This window comes from Daphnia magna, linkage group LG5 (genome assembly GCF_020631705.1).
Source record: "Daphnia magna isolate NIES linkage group LG5, ASM2063170v1.1, whole genome shotgun sequence".
Taxonomy (NCBI): domain Eukaryota; kingdom Metazoa; phylum Arthropoda; class Branchiopoda; order Diplostraca; family Daphniidae; genus Daphnia; species Daphnia magna.
Window position 1 is genome coordinate 1,215,052 of NC_059186.1, and position 16,066 is coordinate 1,231,117.

Consider the following 16,066-nt stretch of genomic DNA (forward strand, 5'->3'; position numbering starts at 1 on the left):
TTGAGTTTGTTGATGAACAGCGTAATTATTACTTATGGTACAAATAATATAAATAAGTCAGGATGGCCGAGCGGTCTAAGGCGCCAGACTCAAGGATAAAAACCTTACTTCTCCAAGAGAAGCATCAGAATTCTGGTCTTCAATGAAGACGTGGGTTCAAATCCCACTCCTGACAGGTTTTTCTCTTGGAAGATGTACTTCCGGAGTAGATTTTTCAAACGAGTCTCTTACAATAACAACAAGCGATGGTGGTATAGTGGTTAGCATGGTTGCCTTCCAAGCAATCGACCCGAGTTCGATTCTCGGTCATCGCAACAAATTATTTATCTAATTTGGAAAATCATGAATATTTAGGAGTGAAGTCCGCCACCTGTTGTCTAAAATTACAGTCATGAGCAAGAATGAATTAAGTATGGAAAAAACTACAAGGAAAATGTCTGATTCCTAGGTAGGCCAGGTCAGAAACATAAAGTATTAATTGAGATGAATGTGATGTATGCAATTAATGTGTTCCCAATACATGGCAAATTTTTATGTTTATTCCCATACCGGGAATTGAACCCGGGCCTCCTGGGTGAGAGCCAGGTATCCTAACCACTAGACAATATGGGATTAGCATTAATACGTTTTACGATAAACACTTATTTTCTTTATCTTTATCTTATTTTTCCCTTCCGGAAACCTCTCCATAAAAACTAACCACTAGACAATATGGGATTGGCATCAATAATTTTTACGATAAACGCTTAGTTGAAACTAACCCTTTTCTTTTTCAACAACCCATGCTTTGCTTTACAAAGCCATGCTCGGACATTTAAGAGACCAGATGTTGTTGAATTTCTATTGTCTGGTTCCCGGTGTGACGGTAGAATACACCGCCACCGCCGCCGCAGCCGTCTTCTTCTTCTTCTCCTTCTACTTCTTCTCCTTCTTCTGATAGCTGAAGCAAAAGCTTTGCTGTCGGAAAGCGTTATTAATTAAAAGTTAAGCGCTTTATTGAGTTTGTTGATGAACAGCGTAATTATTACTTATGGTACAAATAATATAAATAAGTCAGGATGGCCGAGCGGTCTAAGGCGCCAGACTCAAGGATAAAAACCTTACTTCTCCAAGAGAAGCATCAGAATTCTGGTCTTCAATGAAGGCGTGGGTTCAAATCCCACTCCTGACAGGTTTTTCTCTTGGAAGATGTACTTCCGGAGTAGATTTTTCAAACGAGTCTCTTACAATAACAACAAGCGATGGTGGTATAGTGGTTAGCATGGTTGCCTTCCAAGCAATCGACCCGAGTTCGATTCTCGGTCATCGCAACAAATTATTTATCTAATTTGGAAAATCATGAATATTTAGGAGTGAAGTCCGCCACCTGTTGTCTAAAATTACAGTCATGAGCAAGAATGAATTAAGTATGGAAAAAACTACAAGGAAAATGTCTGATTCCTAGGTAGGCCAGGTCAGAAACATGAAGTATTAATTGAGATGAATGTGATGTATGCAATTAATGTGTTCCCAATACATGGCAAATTTTTATGTTTATTCCCATACCGGGAATTGAACCCGGGCCTCCTGGGTGAGAGCCAGGTATCCTAACCACTAGACAATATGGGATTAGCATTAATACGTTTTACGATAAACACTTATTTTCTTTATCTTTATCTTATTTTTCCCTTCCGGAAACCTCTCCATAAAAACTAACCACTAGACAATATGGGATTGGCATCAATAATTTTTACGATAAACGCTTAGTTGAAACTAACCCTTTTCTTTTTCAAGCACCTTGCACCTACCCCATACATGTTTATTCCCCTTCCGGAAACCCCTCCATAAACTAACCACTAGACAATATGGGATTAGCATTAATACGTTTTACGATAAACACTTATTTTCTTTATCTTTATCTTATTTTTCCCTTCCGGAAACCTCTCCATAAAAACTAACCACTAGACAATATGGTCCTCACTTGTAGAGACCCTACAGTGAGGAACATATGCCGAGAGCAGCTCCATGACACCATCCGGCGAGGGTTCAGAAACGAGCATCCAGGAGTGTTGCCAGTTGGGGAATATCTTTCCGGATTCGTGGATGGGGGGCTCTACAGACTGAGGTACGCGGAGGCAGGGTCCAATCTTTGGACTCTTGCCCGCCAAGCTGCAAAACGACTGGGAGTGCGGATTGATGTATCCGGCGACGAAAATCTAAGAATTGTCGCCGATGACGTCTCCGTAAGCCCAGTCAAGGCAGTCCGCGGACTTCGGAAAGTAGCTCGGCAGCGCTATACCAGGGACCTAATTTCTGACAAGAGCCACCAGGGAGTAGTTGCCACTGGCCTCTCCCTGGAAGACAAGTCGAAAGACATGGCTCGCCTGGTATCCTGCCGTACGCCCCTCTCCTTCCGAGACTGGAGATATCTTCACAGGGCCCGGCTCGACATCCTTCCTCTTCGGGGGCACTCGTGGTTTTGCTCACAGGAGCAAGATACGAGTTGCCGCCGATGCGGAAAGGAAAACGAGACCGGGTTTCATGTGCTTAACCACTGTGAAGAAGGTCTCCAGCTCGCCACCAAGAGGCACAACACCATCCAGGATCTCTTGGAGTCGCTGCTAGTCAAGCAAGGACACGACGTCACGATCAACAATGCCATCCCCGGGCAGAGGTTAAGACCGGATGTTGAATTCCAACTATCCGGTTCCCGGGTGATGGTCGACGTCGTGGTCTGCTTTGACCAACCAGGGAGTATGGAGAATGCCTACCAGCGGAAATATGATAAATATTCTTCGCATGGGAGGATTCTCCCCCTGGTTGTCGGGTCTCTTGGATCATGGTACCCCAGGAACGACGAAATCCGTTCGATTCTTGGAATCAACGGAAGATCCTGGGGTGCCTTCCGATTCAGGGCCCGATTGGCAGCGATCCAGGGATCAATGGATATGGTGTGTGCCCATTTCCATCATGGTGCACCAAACCCCGAAGCTGAGGATATCCCCCTCTTCCCGTAGAAATTCCCTACCCAGTAGATTAGTAGACTCTTTCCCATCTATTTTATTTATGTAATTTTAGCAATATTTTAAAATGCACCTACCCCATACATGTTTATTCCCCTTCCGGAAACCCCTCCATAAACTAACCACTAGACAATATGGGATTAGCATTAATACGTTTTACGATAAACACTTATTTTCTTTATCTTTATCTTATTTTTCCCTTCCGGAAACCTCTCCATAAAAACTAACCACTAGACAATATGGGATTGGCATCAATAATTTTTACGATAAACGCTTAGTTGAAACTAACCCTTTTCTTTTTCAACAACCCATGCTTTGCTTTACAAAGCCATGCTCGGACATTTAAGAGACCAGATGTTGTTGAATTTCTATTGTCTGGTTCCCGGTGTGACGGTAGAATACACCGCCACCGCCGCCGCAGCCGTCTTCTTCTTCTTCTCCTTCTACTTCTTCTCCTTCTTCTGATAGCTGAAGCAAAAGCTTTGCTGTCGGAAAGCGTTATTAATTAAAAGTTAAGCGCTTTATTGAGTTTGTTGATGAACAGCGTAATTATTACTTATGGTACAAATAATATAAATAAGTCAGGATGGCCGAGCGGTCTAAGGCGCCAGACTCAAGGATAAAAACCTTACTTCTCCAAGAGAAGCATCAGAATTCTGGTCTTCAATGAAGGCGTGGGTTCAAATCCCACTCCTGACAGGTTTTTCTCTTGGAAGATGTACTTCCGGAGTAGATTTTTCAAACGAGTCTCTTACAATAACAACAAGCGATGGTGGTATAGTGGTTAGCATGGTTGCCTTCCAAGCAATCGACCCGAGTTCGATTCTCGGTCATCGCAACAAATTATTTATCTAATTTGGAAAATCATGAATATTTAGGAGTGAAGTCCGCCACCTGTTGTCTAAAATTACAGTCATGAGCAAGAATGAATTAAGTATGGAAAAAACTACAAGGAAAATGTCTGATTCCTAGGTAGGCCAGGTCAGAAACATGAAGTATTAATTGAGATGAATGTGATGTATGCAATTAATGTGTTCCCAATACATGGCAAATTTTTATGTTTATTCCCATACCGGGAATTGAACCCGGGCCTCCTGGGTGAGAGCCAGGTATCCTAACCACTAGACAATATGGGATTAGCATTAATACGTTTTACGATAAACACTTATTTTCTTTATCTTTATCTTATTTTTCCCTTCCGGAAACCTCTCCATAAAAACTAACCACTAGACAATATGGGATTGGCATCAATAATTTTTACGATAAACGCTTAGTTGAAACTAACCCTTTTCTTTTTCAAGCACCTTGCACCTACCCCATACATGTTTATTCCCCTTCCGGAAACCCCTCCATAAACTAACCACTAGACAATATGGGATTAGCATTAATACGTTTTACGATATACACTTATTTTCTTTATCTTTATCTTATTTTTCCCTTCCGGAAACCTCTCCATAAAAACTAACCACTAGACAATATGGTCCTCACTTGTAGAGACCCTACAGTGAGGAACATATGCCGAGAGCAGCTCCATGACACCATCCGGCGAGGGTTCAGAAACGAGCATCCAGGAGTGTTGCCAGTTGGGGAATATCTTTCCGGATTCGTGGATGGGGGCTCTACAGACTGAGGTACGCGGAGGCAGGGTCCAATCTTTGGACTCTTGCCCGCCAAGCTGCAAAACGACTGGGAGTGCGGATTGATGTATCCGGCGACGAAAATCTAAGAATTGTCGCCGATGACGTCTCCGTAAGCCCAGTCAAGGCAGTCCGCGGACTTCGGAAAGTAGCTCGGCAGCGCTATACCAGGGACCTAATTTCTGACAAGAGCCACCAGGGAGTAGTTGCCACTGGCCTCTCCCTGGAAGACAAGTCGAAAGACATGGCTCGCCTGGTATCCTGCCGTACGCCCCTCTCCTTCCGAGACTGGAGATATCTTCACAGGGCCCGGCTCGACATCCTTCCTCTTCGGGGGCACTCGTGGTTTTGCTCACAGGAGCAAGATACGAGTTGCCGCCGATGCGGAAAGGAAAACGAGACCGGGTTTCATGTGCTTAACCACTGTGAAGAAGGTCTCCAGCTCGCCACCAAGAGGCACAACACCATCCAGGATCTCTTGGAGTCGCTGCTAGTCAAGCAAGGACACGACGTCACGATCAACAATGCCATCCCCGGGCTGTTAAGACGTGGAGTGTTAAGACCGGATGTTGAATTCCAACTATCCGGTTCCCGGGTGATGGTCGACGTCGTGGTCTGCTTTGACCAACCAGGGAGTATGGAGAATGCCTACCAGCGGAAATATGATAAATATTCTTCGCATGGGAGGATTCTCCCCCTGGTTGTCGGGTCTCTTGGATCATGGTACCCCAGGAACGACGAAATCCGTTCGATTCTTGGAATCAACGGAAGATCCTGGGGTGCCTTCCGATTCAGGGCCCGATTGGCAGCGATCCAGGGATCAATGGATATGGTGTGTGCCCATTTCCATCATGGTGCACCAAACCCCGAAGCTGAGGATATCCCCCCTCTTCCCGTAGAAATTCCCTACCCAGTAGATTAGTAGACTCTTTCCCATCTATTTTATTTATGTAATTTTAGCAATATTTTAAAATGCACCTACCCCATACATGTTTATTCCCCTTCCGGAAACCCCTCCATAAACTAACCACTAGACAATATGGGATTAGCATTAATACGTTTTACGATAAACACTTATTTTCTTTATCTTTATCTTATTTTTCCCTTCCGGAAACCTCTCCATAAAAACTAACCACTAGACAATATGGGATTGGCATCAATAATTTTTACGATAAACGCTTAGTTGAAACTAACCCTTTTCTTTTTCAACAACCCATGCTTTGCTTTACAAAGCCATGCTCGGACATTTAAGAGACCAGATGTTGTTGAATTTCTATTGTCTGGTTCCCGGTGTGACGGTAGAATACACCGCCACCGCCGCCGCAGCCGTCTTCTTCTTCTTCTCCTTCTACTTCTTCTCCTTCTTCTGATAGCTGAAGCAAAAGCTTTGCTGTCGGAAAGCGTTATTAATTAAAAGTTAAGCGCTTTATTGAGTTTGTTGATGAACAGCGTAATTATTACTTATGGTATAAATAATATAAATAAGTCAGGATGGCCGAGCGGTCTAAGGCGCCAGACTCAAGGATAAAAACCTTACTTCTCCAAGAGAAGCATCAGAATTCTGGTCTTCAATGAAGACGTGGGTTCAAATCCCACTCCTGACAGGTTTTTCTCTTGGAAGATGTACTTCCGGAGTAGATTTTTCAAACGAGTCTCTTACAATAACAACAAGCGATGGTGGTATAGTGGTTAGCATGGTTGCCTTCCAAGCAATCGACCCGAGTTCGATTCTCGGTCATCGCAACAAATTATTTATCTAATTTGGAAAATCATGAATATTTAGGAGTGAAGTCCGCCACCTGTTGTCTAAAATTACAGTCATGAGCAAGAATGAATTAAGTATGGAAAAAACTACAAGGAAAATGTCTGATTCCTAGGTAGGCCAGGTCAGAAACATGAAGTATTAATTGAGATGAATGTGATGTATGCAATTAATGTGTTCCCAATACATGGCAAATTTTTATGTTTATTCCCATACCGGGAATTGAACCCGGGCCTCCTGGGTGAGAGCCAGGTATCCTAACCACTAGACAATATGGGATTAGCATTAATACGTTTTACGATAAACACTTATTTTCTTTATCTTTATCTTATTTTTCCCTTCCGGAAACCTCTCCATAAAAACTAACCACTAGACAATATGGGATTGGCATCAATAATTTTTACGATAAACGCTTAGTTGAAACTAACCCTTTTCTTTTTCAACAACCCATGCTTTGCTTTACAAAGCCATGCTCGGACATTTAAGAGACCAGATGTTGTTGAATTTCTATTGTCTGGTTCCCGGTGTGACGGTAGAATACACCGCCACCGCCGCCGCAGCCGTCTTCTTCTTCTTCTCCTTCTACTTCTTCTCCTTCTTCTGATAGCTGAAGCAAAAGCTTTGCTGTCGGAAAGCGTTATTAATTAAAAGTTAAGCGCTTTATTGAGTTTGTTGATGAACAGCGTAATTATTACTTATGGTACAAATAATATAAATAAGTCAGGATGGCCGAGCGGTCTAAGGCGCCAGACTCAAGGATAAAAACCTTACTTCTCCAAGAGAAGCATCAGAATTCTGGTCTTCAATGAAGACGTGGGTTCAAATCCCACTCCTGACAGGTTTTTCTCTTGGAAGATGTACTTCCGGAGTAGATTTTTCAAACGAGTCTCTTACAATAACAACAAGCGATGGTGGTATAGTGGTTAGCATGGTTGCCTTCCAAGCAATCGACCCGAGTTCGATTCTCGGTCATCGCAACAAATTATTTATCTAATTTGGAAAATCATGAATATTTAGGAGTGAAGTCCGCCACCTGTTGTCTAAAATTACAGTCATGAGCAAGAATGAATTAAGTATGGAAAAAACTACAAGGAAAATGTCTGATTCCTAGGTAGGCCAGGTCAGAAACATGAAGTATTAATTGAGATGAATGTGATGTATGCAATTAATGTGTTCCCAATACATGGCAAATTTTTATGTTTATTCCCATACCGGGAATTGAACCCGGGCCTCCTGGGTGAGAGCCAGGTATCCTAACCACTAGACAATATGGGATTAGCATTAATACGTTTTACGATAAACACTTATTTTCTTTATCTTTATCTTATTTTTCCCTTCCGGAAACCTCTCCATAAAAACTAACCACTAGACAATATGGGATTGGCATCAATAATTTTTACGATAAACGCTTAGTTGAAACTAACCCTTTTCTTTTTCAACAACCCATGCTTTGCTTTACAAAGCCATGCTCGGACATTTAAGAGACCAGATGTTGTTGAATTTCTATTGTCTGGTTCCCGGTGTGACGGTAGAATACACCGCCACCGCCGCCGCAGCCGTCTTCTTCTTCTTCTCCTTCTACTTCTTCTCCTTCTTCTGATAGCTGAAGCAAAAGCTTTGCTGTCGGAAAGCGTTATTAATTAAAAGTTAAGCGCTTTATTGAGTTTGTTGATGAACAGCGTAATTATTACTTATGGTACAAATAATATAAATAAGTCAGGATGGCCGAGCGGTCTAAGGCGCCAGACTCAAGGATAAAAACCTTACTTCTCCAAGAGAAGCATCAGAATTCTGGTCTTCAATGAAGACGTGGGTTCAAATCCCACTCCTGACAGGTTTTTCTCTTGGAAGATGTACTTCCGGAGTAGATTTTTCAAACGAGTCTCTTACAATAACAACAAGCGATGGTGGTATAGTGGTTAGCATGGTTGCCTTCCAAGCAATCGACCCGAGTACGATTCTCGGTCATCGCAACAAATTATTTATCTAATTTGGAAAATCATGAATATTTAGGAGTGAAGTCCGCCACCTGTTGTCTAAAATTACAGTCATGAGCAAGAATGAATTAAGTATGGAAAAAACTACAAGGAAAATGTCTGATTCCTAGGTAGGCCAGGTCAGAAACATGAAGTATTAATTGAGATGAATGTGATGTATGCAATTAATGTGTTCCCAATACATGGCAAATTTTTATGTTTATTCCCATACCGGGAATTGAACCCGGGCCTCCTGGGTGAGAGCCAGGTATCCTAACCACTAGACAATATGGGATTAGCATTAATACGTTTTACGATAAACACTTATTTTCTTTATCTTTATCTTATTTTTCCCTTCCGGAAACCTCTCCATAAAAACTAACCACTAGACAATATGGGATTGGCATCAATAATTTTTACGATAAACGCTTAGTTGAAACTAACCCTTTTCTTTTTCAACAACCCATGCTTTGCTTTACAAAGCCATGCTCGGACATTTAAGAGACCAGATGTTGTTGAATTTCTATTGTCTGGTTCCCGGTGTGACGGTAGAATACACCGCCACCGCCGCCGCAGCCGTCTTCTTCTTCTTCTCCTTCTACTTCTTCTCCTTCTTCTGATAGCTGAAGCAAAAGCTTTGCTGTCGGAAAGCGTTATTAATTAAAAGTTAAGCGCTTTATTGAGTTTGTTGATGAACAGCGTAATTATTACTTATGGTACAAATAATATAAATAAGTCAGGATGGCCGAGCGGTCTAAGGCGCCAGACTCAAGGATAAAAACCTTACTTCTCCAAGAGAAGCATCAGAATTCTGGTCTTCAATGAAGACGTGGGTTCAAATCCCACTCCTGACAGGTTTTTCTCTTGGAAGATGTACTTCCGGAGTAGATTTTTCAAACGAGTCTCTTACAATAACAACAAGCGATGGTGGTATAGTGGTTAGTTTATGGAGGGGTTTCCGGAAGGGGAATAAACATGTATGAGGTAGGTGCATTTTAAAATATTACTAAAATTACATAAATAAAATATGAGGGAAAGAATCTACTAATCTACTGGGTGGGGAGTTTCTACGGGAAAAGGGGGGATATCCTCAGCTTCGGGGTTTGGTGCACCATGATGGAAATGGGCACACACCATATCCATTGATCCCTGGATCGCTGCCAATCGGGCCTTGAATCGGAAGGCACCCCAGGATCTTCCGTTGATTCCGAGAATCGAACGGATTTCGTCGTTCCTGGGGTACCATGATCCAAGAGACCCGACAACCAGGGGGAGAATCCTCCCATGCGAAGAATATTTATCATATTTCCGCTGGTAGGCATTCTCCATACTCCCTGGTTGGTCATAGCAGACCACGACGTCAACCATCACCCGGGAACCGGATAGTTGAAATTCAACATCCGGTCTTAACCTTTGCCCGGGGATGGCATTGTTGATCGTGACGTCGTGTCCCTGCTTGACTAGCAGCGATTCCAAGAGATCTTGGATGGTGTTGTGCCTCTTGGTGGCGAGCTGGAGACCTTCTTCACAGTGGTTAAGCACATGAAACCCGGTCTCGTTTTCCTTTCCGCATCGGCGGCAACTCGTATCTTGCTCCTGTGAGCAAAACCACGAGTGCCCCCGAAGAGGAAGGATGTCGAGCCGGGCCCTGTGAAGATATCTCCAGTCGCGGAAGGAGAGGGGCGTACGGCAGGATACCAGGCGAGCCATGTCTTTCGACTTGTCTTCCAGGGAGAGGCCAGTGGCAACTACTCCCTGGTGGCTCTTGTCGGAAATTAGGTCCCTGGTATAGCGCTGCCGAGCTACTTTCCGAAGTCCGCGGACTGCCTTGACTGGGCTTACGGAGACGTCATCGGCGACAATTCTTAGATTTTCGTCGCCGGATACATCAATCCGCACTCCCAGTCGTTTGGCAGCTTGGCGGGCAAGAGTCCAAAGATTGGACCCTGCCTCCGCGTACCTCAGTCTGTAGAGCCCCCTATCCACGGATCCCGAAAGATATTCCCCAACTGGCAACACTCCTGGATGCTCGTTTCTGAACCCTCGCCGGATGGTGTCATGGAGCTGCTCTCGGCATATGTTCCTCACTGTAGGGTCTCTACAAGTGAGGAGCTGAGCAGCCCTGGCGATGGTCCAGATATCGGCATCATCAGTGAGGCGGCATGTTCCTAGGCCCCCAACCCGCCGGTCCGCGTAGAAAAACGGGACCGTTGCGTGATTGGGAAGGTTGCAAATTAGGCCTAGAAACTTCCTACACTCAGTGTCCAGTTGGGTAAGACAGTCTTTCAGGACCCGACCCGAAGCGAGGTGATGGGAAAGGGAGGGAAGAAGGTGGCTACGGAAGATTTCAAGTTTTTGCCATGGTGCGAGGTGGGAGGCGGCAATCTTGTCGAGGTTAGGGATAAGGTCAGTTGGTGGTCGGAACCGCAATTTTCCTCCGATCGGTGTACCAAGATATGTTTCTTGGTCGTCTGGACCCAAGCACCGAATTAATTGATCACCAATTCGGCACTGGGCGTCAGACGGCTTGCCTTTGTCGAAGACCAGGCAAGCACACTTCCCGGCATTAAATTGCAGCCCCAAGGTGTTTGCGGTGAGGGTAAAAACGTTTAAAATGTTTTGGAGCTCGGAGGGAGAATTTGTAACCACGGCAATGTCGTCAGCATATGCCGTGGTTTTCACGAGCGAGCCAAATATTAAAAATCCGGGGTTAATATTGGACTTTCCGGCCCTGACGAGGGGTTCGGAAGCCAGGTTAAAAATAGGGGAACTAAGAGCGTCACCCTGGCGAACACCTGCTGTCGGGAAAATGCGGATGGATTCTTTCCCAACGGCAAAATCCATCCGATTTCCCGAATATATGTCCACCAGGATGCGCCGGAGGTCCTCTGGTATTGGAAGTGATGTGAACAGCTCATTCAGAACGGCGTGAGGCACAGATCCAAACGCGTTGCACATGTCCAGCCATGCAATAGACATGTGCTTTCGTTTGGTCTTTGTCTCCTCGACAACCGTCTGTAAGAGCTGTGTATGTTCCTGAATACCATGGACCCCGGGGAGGAAACCCTTTTGCTCGGGAGATAACCAGCCAAGGTCTGAAGCGACTTGCGTTATTCTCTGGCTGATCACTCCCGAGAACAGTTTGTAAATGGTAGGAAGAAGGGATATTGGTCTAAAGTTGGAATAGTTGCTAGTGTCCCCTTTCTTGAAAATGGGGACAGTTCGCGATGTCTTCCAACAATTAGGAACCCCTAGCTTCCAAACCATTTTACAAACTGTTTCCAGCAGAATGCAGTTGGGGTCGATGGCTCTAAGATGACGGTATTCTAGGCCATCAACCCCTGGTGATGTGTTGGTAGCCCGGCGGAGCTTAGCTTCAAGCTCTTGTTGGGTTGGCGCACGATTAAGGAAGTTCATCTGGTCCTCTGAAGGTTGGGACCAGTCGCAGGTGTCGTAGAGTTCCCTCGCACTTTGGCACTGCTGCGGAGATGGTCTCAATCGGTTGTAAGTCCTCTTGAGATATTCCTCCGCAGCTTGTACAGTACCATCGTAGGAGGGTAAACGGTCTTCGAGCACCTGTCGAACGGCTCTTCTTGGGTAAATGTTGAAGAGCCGCTGAATCTTCCTCGCCTCGTACGCCTTTTGCTTGATATGTCGCCGGGCCTTCTGCATCTGCCGGTTTTGGTTTCTTTTTCTTTTGTCAGGGTTTCCTCGGGGTTGTTCAGGGCTAGGGTCTTGTAAAATTTGTGCTTTAGGGAGCCAGTCAGCTGTGCAACGTTCGAGGACATCGTCTAGGTCATGTAGAGTCTCACAGCTCAAGAAGGCAGGAACCCAGAGACTGACAAAATCGTCGTCTCTTTGACTCTGCTCTTCTGAGCTGTGGTGACTACGTCCTCGATTGCTGTGCTGACTGGGGACAAAGGATAAGGTCTCGGGGTTAGGTGAAGGGTCTAAAATCTCTTGTGATAAAATTGTGGGGCTAGTATTTTCTTGTGGGGGAGTTCATAAAGCCAACTAAAATTTTGTGTATTAAAAGAGGAGGCGAACTCCCTCCCAAGATCTAAAATAGGGCTAGCGGTAAAATTTGCTGGAGATAGGACATTACCAGGGGATTCCTCGATCGCTGGGATTTCCACCACGGATAGCTCATCACGCTCGTCTTCTGTTGCAGTAACATCCTCTAGAGAGATCACTGCAGCAGAAGAGTCACGGTTTGAGCCATCCATACTGGATATCCCAGCAAATCGGATGGAGGGTGATGGGTTGTTATTAGAATGTAACCTTTGGTAATGTCCTTTTAGTGTAGGGCCATCTCCAGCAAATCCACACACTCCGCATTCCCAATATTTAACTAGTCGGAGTGTGTGGGCTGTCTCTAGGTGTCTGTGGATACTACCCATGGCTCTGGTGTTAGTTGCCAAGGTAGTCCACTCACACCTAGGACACTTCGTGGGTTTACCAGGGTATTTTAAAATGATTTTGTCCCCTTCAATTCTGGAAGGGGAAAACGTGGGGAGAGAAGAGTGAGCGGGATTAGGAGACCCCCTAGGAACCATCCATTGCAGATGCAATGGTTAGTTCGAGGGATTGGCGGAGAATACTGGAGGAAAGGGACTCAGTACAAGGTCTTGCATGTCTGCCGGCTGAAATAAACGAATTAAATTCCTTTTTACAGCCAAGGCAGACATACTGGGTGGTGTACTGAACCCCTCTCCTAGAATGTCTTTCTTTTATGTGTGTCTCCGCCAATTGTCTCTTGCGATCCCCAGACCAGGGACCGCTACCTCGCTCACCTTGACAGGATTTCTCCCCACATTTTAAAATAATTGGCAGAGGAACTGGGATTTTAATGATTGTCCCATGGAGTCTTACTCTAGTAGCATTTCTACTAGATGCTCCTACCTCTGCCATTGCTACCCTGGGCCCACTTACATATGAAAGAATAAAACAGTAATTCTTATTGACTAAAAACAAACAAATAAAGAAAAAATCGGTAAAATATTGTTAGAAAAATTTAAAAAAACCATTAAAAATCTGAAGAGAAAATTCTAAAAAAATATAGAAAGAGAGGAATTTAGAAATTTAAGAAAGAAAGAAAAAAAATAGAAAAATAGATGTTTTAAGTACTAAAAATTAAAAATTAAATAATTTTGTAAAGAATAAAAAAATAGAAACCGAAGAAATTGTGGAATAAAAAAATTTAGTGAAGAATAAAGAAAAAATTTTAAAAACAAAGAAATTGTGGTATAAAAAAATTAATGAAGAATTAAAAAAAATAATAATAATAATTTAAAAACCGAAGAAAGTGTGAAATCAAATAAAAAAAAAATTCATGGATGAAAAGAATAAATAAATAAATTCTATAGAGTACTAAAATTAAAGAAAGATATGCATTAAAATTCAATATTTGTTTTGGTTAAAGCATAATAAAAAAATTTTTTTTAAAGGGTTTTTTGGATGTAAATGGATAAAATGTAAAAATAATACAAGGAGCTAAAACATTTCATCAGTGACAACGGGAGCTCTTTAAAAACACGTCTGCTCTACACGAAGCATGGTTGCCTTCCAAGCAATCGACCCGAGTTCGATTCTCGGTCATCGCAACAAATTATTTATCTAATTTGGAAAATCATGAATATTTAGGAGTGAAGTCCGCCACCTGTTGTCTAAAATTACAGTCATGAGCAAGAATGAATTAAGTATGGAAAAAACTACAAGGAAAATGTCTGATTCCTAGGTAGGCCAGGTCAGAAACATGAAGTATTAATTGAGATGAATGTGATGTATGCAATTAATGTGTTCCCAATACATGGCAAATTTTTATGTTTATTCCCATACCGGGAATTGAACCCGGGCCTCCTGGGTGAGAGCCAGGTATCCTAACCACTAGACAATATGGGATTAGCATTAATACGTTTTACGATAAACACTTATTTTCTTTATCTTTATCTTATTTTTCCCTTCCGGAAACCTCTCCATAAAAACTAACCACTAGACAATATGGGATTGGCATCAATAATTTTTACGATAAACGCTTAGTTGAAACTAACCCTTTTCTTTTTCAACAACCCATGCTTTGCTTTACAAAGCCATGCTCGGACATTTAAGAGACCAGATGTTGTTGAATTTCTATTGTCTGGTTCCCGGTGTGACGGTAGAATACACCGCCACCGCCGCCGCAGCCGTCTTCTTCTTCTTCTCCTTCTACTTCTTCTCCTTCTTCTGATAGCTGAAGCAAAAGCTTTGCTGTCGGAAAGCGTTATTAATTAAAAGTTAAGCGCTTTATTGAGTTTGTTGATGAACAGCGTAATTATTACTTATGGTACAAATAATATAAATAAGTCAGGATGGCCGAGCGGTCTAAGGCGCCAGACTCAAGGATAAAAACCTTACTTCTCCAAGAGAAGCATCAGAATTCTGGTCTTCAATGAAGACGTGGGTTCAAATCCCACTCCTGACAGGTTTTTCTCTTGGAAGATGTACTTCCGGAGTAGATTTTTCAAACGAGTCTCTTACAATAACAACAAGCGATGGTGGTATAGTGGTTAGCATGGTTGCCTTCCAAGCAATCGACCCGAGTTCGATTCTCGGTCATCGCAACAAATTATTTATCTAATTTGGAAAATCATGAATATTTAGGAGTGAAGTCCGCCACCTGTTGTCTAAAATTACAGTCATGAGCAAGAATGAATTAAGTATGGAAAAAACTACAAGGAAAATGTCTGATTCCTAGGTAGGCCAGGTCAGAAACATGAAGTATTAATTGAGATGAATGTGATGTATGCAATTAATGTGTTCCCAATACATGGCAAATTTTTATGTTTATTCCCATACCGGGAATTGAACCCGGGCCTCCTGGGTGAGAGCCAGGTATCCTAACCACTAGACAATATGGGATTAGCATTAATACGTTTTACGATAAACACTTATTTTCTTTATCTTTATCTTATTTTTCCCTTCCGGAAACCTCTCCATAAAAACTAACCACTAGACAATATGGGATTGGCATCAATAATTTTTACGATAAACGCTTAGTTGAAACTAACCCTTTTCTTTTTCAACAACCCATGCTTTGCTTTACAAAGCCATGCTCGGACATTTAAGAGACCAGATGTTGTTGAATTTCTATTGTCTGGTTCCCGGTGTGACGGTAGAATACACCGCCACCGCCGCCGCAGCCGTCTTCTTCTTCTTCTCCTTCTACTTCTTCTCCTTCTTCTGATAGCTGAAGCAAAAGCTTTGCTGTCGGAAAGCGTTATTAATTAAAAGTTAAGCGCTTTATTGAGTTTGTTGATGAACAGCGTAATTATTACTTATGGTACAAATAATATAAATAAGTCAGGATGGCCGAGCGGTCTAAGGCGCCAGACTCAAGGATAAAAACCTTACTTCTCCAAGAGAAGCATCAGAATTCTGGTCTTCAATGAAGACGTGGGTTCAAATCCCACTCCTGACAGGTTTTTCTCTTGGAAGATGTACTTCCGGAGTAGATTTTTCAAACGAGTCTCTTACAATAACAACAAGCGATGGTGGTATAGTGGTTAGCATGGTTGCCTTCCAAGCAATCGACCCGAGTTCGATTCTCGGTCATCGCAACAAATTATTTATCTAATTTGGAAAATCATGAATATTTAGGAGTGAAGTCCGCCACCTGTTGTCTAAAATTACAGTCATGAGCAAGAATGAATT

The 16,066-nt window shown here is 43.1% G+C and overlaps 24 non-coding genes across 24 annotated transcripts; 16 read left to right on the forward strand and 8 right to left on the reverse strand.

Moving 5' to 3' along the window:
* Positions 1–56: 56 nt before the first annotated feature.
* Positions 57–175, forward strand: Trnal-caa. Its single transcript has 2 exons — positions 57–94; positions 131–175. It is a non-coding gene; the product is annotated as a tRNA-Leu (tRNA).
* Positions 176–242: 67 nt separating this feature from the next.
* Trnag-ucc lies at positions 243–314 on the forward strand. The gene has a single exon. It is a non-coding gene; the product is annotated as a tRNA-Gly (tRNA).
* A 226-nt stretch (positions 315–540) lies between these two features.
* Trnae-cuc lies at positions 541–612 on the reverse strand. The gene has a single exon. It is a non-coding gene; the product is annotated as a tRNA-Glu (tRNA).
* A 440-nt stretch (positions 613–1,052) lies between these two features.
* On the forward strand, positions 1,053–1,171 carry Trnal-caa. Its single transcript has 2 exons — positions 1,053–1,090; positions 1,127–1,171. It is a non-coding gene; the product is annotated as a tRNA-Leu (tRNA).
* Positions 1,172–1,238: 67 nt separating this feature from the next.
* Trnag-ucc lies at positions 1,239–1,310 on the forward strand. The gene has a single exon. It is a non-coding gene; the product is annotated as a tRNA-Gly (tRNA).
* A 226-nt stretch (positions 1,311–1,536) lies between these two features.
* Trnae-cuc lies at positions 1,537–1,608 on the reverse strand. The gene has a single exon. It is a non-coding gene; the product is annotated as a tRNA-Glu (tRNA).
* Positions 1,609–3,582: 1,974 nt separating this feature from the next.
* On the forward strand, positions 3,583–3,701 carry Trnal-caa. Its single transcript has 2 exons — positions 3,583–3,620; positions 3,657–3,701. It is a non-coding gene; the product is annotated as a tRNA-Leu (tRNA).
* A 67-nt stretch (positions 3,702–3,768) lies between these two features.
* Positions 3,769–3,840, forward strand: Trnag-ucc. The gene has a single exon. It is a non-coding gene; the product is annotated as a tRNA-Gly (tRNA).
* Positions 3,841–4,066: 226 nt separating this feature from the next.
* Trnae-cuc lies at positions 4,067–4,138 on the reverse strand. Its single transcript has one exon. It is a non-coding gene; the product is annotated as a tRNA-Glu (tRNA).
* A 1,986-nt stretch (positions 4,139–6,124) lies between these two features.
* On the forward strand, positions 6,125–6,243 carry Trnal-caa. The gene is made up of 2 exons: positions 6,125–6,162; positions 6,199–6,243. It is a non-coding gene; the product is annotated as a tRNA-Leu (tRNA).
* Positions 6,244–6,310: 67 nt separating this feature from the next.
* Positions 6,311–6,382, forward strand: Trnag-ucc. Its single transcript has one exon. It is a non-coding gene; the product is annotated as a tRNA-Gly (tRNA).
* Positions 6,383–6,608: 226 nt separating this feature from the next.
* On the reverse strand, positions 6,609–6,680 carry Trnae-cuc. Its single transcript has one exon. It is a non-coding gene; the product is annotated as a tRNA-Glu (tRNA).
* A 440-nt stretch (positions 6,681–7,120) lies between these two features.
* Positions 7,121–7,239, forward strand: Trnal-caa. The gene is made up of 2 exons: positions 7,121–7,158; positions 7,195–7,239. It is a non-coding gene; the product is annotated as a tRNA-Leu (tRNA).
* A 67-nt stretch (positions 7,240–7,306) lies between these two features.
* Positions 7,307–7,378, forward strand: Trnag-ucc. The gene has a single exon. It is a non-coding gene; the product is annotated as a tRNA-Gly (tRNA).
* A 226-nt stretch (positions 7,379–7,604) lies between these two features.
* Trnae-cuc lies at positions 7,605–7,676 on the reverse strand. Its single transcript has one exon. It is a non-coding gene; the product is annotated as a tRNA-Glu (tRNA).
* A 440-nt stretch (positions 7,677–8,116) lies between these two features.
* Trnal-caa lies at positions 8,117–8,235 on the forward strand. The gene is made up of 2 exons: positions 8,117–8,154; positions 8,191–8,235. It is a non-coding gene; the product is annotated as a tRNA-Leu (tRNA).
* Positions 8,236–8,600: 365 nt separating this feature from the next.
* On the reverse strand, positions 8,601–8,672 carry Trnae-cuc. The gene has a single exon. It is a non-coding gene; the product is annotated as a tRNA-Glu (tRNA).
* A 440-nt stretch (positions 8,673–9,112) lies between these two features.
* Trnal-caa lies at positions 9,113–9,231 on the forward strand. Its single transcript has 2 exons — positions 9,113–9,150; positions 9,187–9,231. It is a non-coding gene; the product is annotated as a tRNA-Leu (tRNA).
* A 4,975-nt stretch (positions 9,232–14,206) lies between these two features.
* Positions 14,207–14,278, reverse strand: Trnae-cuc. Its single transcript has one exon. It is a non-coding gene; the product is annotated as a tRNA-Glu (tRNA).
* Positions 14,279–14,718: 440 nt separating this feature from the next.
* On the forward strand, positions 14,719–14,837 carry Trnal-caa. The gene is made up of 2 exons: positions 14,719–14,756; positions 14,793–14,837. It is a non-coding gene; the product is annotated as a tRNA-Leu (tRNA).
* A 67-nt stretch (positions 14,838–14,904) lies between these two features.
* Positions 14,905–14,976, forward strand: Trnag-ucc. The gene has a single exon. It is a non-coding gene; the product is annotated as a tRNA-Gly (tRNA).
* A 226-nt stretch (positions 14,977–15,202) lies between these two features.
* Positions 15,203–15,274, reverse strand: Trnae-cuc. The gene has a single exon. It is a non-coding gene; the product is annotated as a tRNA-Glu (tRNA).
* Positions 15,275–15,714: 440 nt separating this feature from the next.
* Positions 15,715–15,833, forward strand: Trnal-caa. Its single transcript has 2 exons — positions 15,715–15,752; positions 15,789–15,833. It is a non-coding gene; the product is annotated as a tRNA-Leu (tRNA).
* Positions 15,834–15,900: 67 nt separating this feature from the next.
* Trnag-ucc lies at positions 15,901–15,972 on the forward strand. Its single transcript has one exon. It is a non-coding gene; the product is annotated as a tRNA-Gly (tRNA).
* The last annotated feature ends 94 nt before the right edge of the window (positions 15,973–16,066 follow it).